Here is a 3,073-nt window from a genome sequence, read left to right as displayed (position 1 = left end):
GACCTTCAGGTCTTACACCCTTGGATGATATTGTTGGTTTTTCTGTCGTATTATATTTTGGGATTTATTATCATATTATGTTTTGATATTCTCTTTGGTTAAGGCTTGGTTTATGACCTATGGTTTGGTCGGTATGGTTGGGTGATTGGTGTGGTATGGGTGGACTCAATTGGGTCGGTCATGGTTGTGACCTTATCCCAGAGTCTTCATGAGAGCATTTATGCTATCTTGTTATATGATCGAGATTCAGCCCATCTAAGGCTGGACATAGGTGATTGGGTTTGGTAACAGAGGGCGGTCCCCGGTCCTAGTTGAACTTGGAATGCCCGTTACGACAAGGTTTGAGGTCGTGTCGTGTCAATAAATTAGTTTTTAAAGGCCTTAGTGGCCATGGATTGGTTTTAAATTAGAATCTTTGGCGTCAATTTGGTTAATTTATTTTAAAATGTCATAATGGAATTAGCTTGCAATCTTAAATTTAATTGGTATGATGATACCAACGGTAAATGCCTAATTAAAAGAATCCTTGGTAGAAGGTGGAGGCCCCGAGGGGACCGATACTAGAAACCACGTTTGCCAGGGTGGGGGCCTTTATGACCGTGTGCATAGTTCACACATTATATTTTTATTTTTGGAATGGTAGGAGCCTCAATAGATTTGGCCCTTCCTCAGATTTCTCTGATTCGTGCGTCTAATATGCACTAAGCCCTTTCAGCAGGAAAAGCTGAACCTACATAGCCCCTCGGTTCCCTTAGGACGGTTAGAGCTAAAAAGTCTAGGATAATAATTTTAAATCTCATGCTTAAACCTTGTTCCCTATCCCGACATCTTATATATGTATATATGGATATATGCATATGATTTTGACTAATTTTAGACATGACATTTATTTTATCACTTTCCTTGAGTTACATGTTAGTGCTTATCCCACTGACCGTCCTAGGAAACTGCATCACTTCATGATGTAGGGTTCGAAGATACTTTTTTTGCTCCTGTGCAACGTTAGGTGGATTAGCACATTCGTTGAGTTATTGTGGTGGCCAGCCTCAATCTTTTGGAAGGCCTTATCATTTCATCATTCTCTCTTTACTTCAAAGTTCTTTGGATTCTTTTGGTCATAGCTTGGGGCATGTTCTGACTTAGATGTTATTCTAGTTTTTAGAGGTTTTGTGGACATATGTGGGTTGGTTGGCTATTGTTTTAAATCTTAAATTTCATAAAGTTATCTATTCATATATGTAACGCCCCGAATCTGGTACCCAAAAATGCTACACAGTGCTCATGACCCCGAAGGACCACAAGCTAACCCATGACTGATATCTATACCTGAACGCGTCATGATATACTGTATAAATGTGAAAATAAGGGCTGTAAGGCCATAAGGTTCAAAATAGATAGGATAACTGATAAAACGTAACATATGGATGAGGTATGAAATACCCAAAATAACTAAAATAAACTGTCTGAACATAATAGTCTGAAAAATCTCTAACTGTCTGAAATGTCTGAATAAGGAGTTGATGGGACATGTTCCTAACTAACTCTAACTAATAAATTAATTACTGAGATAATAAAGTAATGATCATATCTTCGAAGGATGAGGACTCACTGCTAACTCTGACTGCTAAGACTGGAATACTATTGATGCTGTGGAGCTCGTGCTTCTGAACCTATGGTATAAGAAATCATAGCTCAAATGTGTCAGTACGTTTGAATGTACTGGTATGCATGTGAGGTAGGCTGAATGCAAAGAGGTTCACATGCATGAACTATACTAACTAACTGATTAACATAAGCGTGAGGATACATGCATGAATACGTAATAACTGTAACTGAGTTTTTGATAACATGATTATTGAGCCTGAATACTAATAACATGAGATACTAATAACTGTGTAACTGAAATAACTAATACTGAGCGACTGTATCTGACAGTCCAGTTTTTGATGAAACTAGCTGGGTTCCATACTGTCCTGAGTTAAATATATCTGACTATCCTTAATACTGTAGAACTATATGAGTTCTATTACAGAGACTGAATGACTGTATCTGACAGTCCTGATTCTGTACTAAAACTGTGGGAAGTAGTCATCTAACCGACATGCCCCTAATACGCCATTAAGACAGAGTTGGGGTCCAATCTGTAACCCTAATTAGAAGGGTGTCAATACTGAGCCACTGGTAAGGATAATCTATAAGTAACCCTCGTATAACTGGTAACTCTAGTGAGAACGGTAGGAAACCTTATATAACAGGTTAAGCCACCTCATCTGCCCTTATATAATAGGCTATGATGTCTCAACCTACTCTGGCTATGTAGTTCTGGAACGTAAAGATTGCTCCTAAGAATCACACCCTCATATAACAGGTGGGTTCCCATCCTTGGGTTCACTCGGTGCTAATTTATACTCCCGTATGGATAGACACTAAACATAATTAACTGAACTGACTAGACTGAGTTAACTGAGTTTCATTAATTGATAGAATACTACTGAGATTACTGAATTTCAGAGGTTTCTAAGGTTACTGAGTTTACTGAGTTTTCCTGAGTCATATGACTGACTGAATTTCATGAACATGGCTCGACTGAGAGTATCTTGAAAAAATTACACTGGCTCTAGGCACACAGCTAATTGTCGGGTACAAGTACCCCCAGGACTCGATAGCATGAAACTGACAAAGCATGACTTTCTTGAATACATGACCAACATCGACAATCCATAATATGATAAGATAGGAATTTCATGAAGTATTAGTGCTAAAGCACCACAATGGCTACGCATATCCATAATTCATTGACTAAGACATTTCATCAAACACTTAACATGCATGAACTTGTACATAAATGGGGATTTCATATTATCATACTAGAATGACACTTTTCCTTCACATAGGCATTTAATCAAACACATGGGAAGCATGCTTTGGTTATACAATCATCAACACATCTAATAATCATGGATACATCCATCAACGTGTAAATTTAAGGGTTTATCATGATTATTATACATGGATACATTATTAGAATATGTAATTTCAAACATGAATCAAAACCCCACAACATCATGAAAAT

The sequence above is a fragment of the Capsicum annuum genome, chromosome 7, assembly GCF_002878395.1.
Source record: "Capsicum annuum cultivar UCD-10X-F1 chromosome 7, UCD10Xv1.1, whole genome shotgun sequence".
Taxonomy (NCBI): Eukaryota; Viridiplantae; Streptophyta; class Magnoliopsida; order Solanales; family Solanaceae; genus Capsicum; species Capsicum annuum.
The sequence above is the reverse complement of the archived record's forward strand: the minus strand, read 5'-3'. Positions refer to the sequence as shown.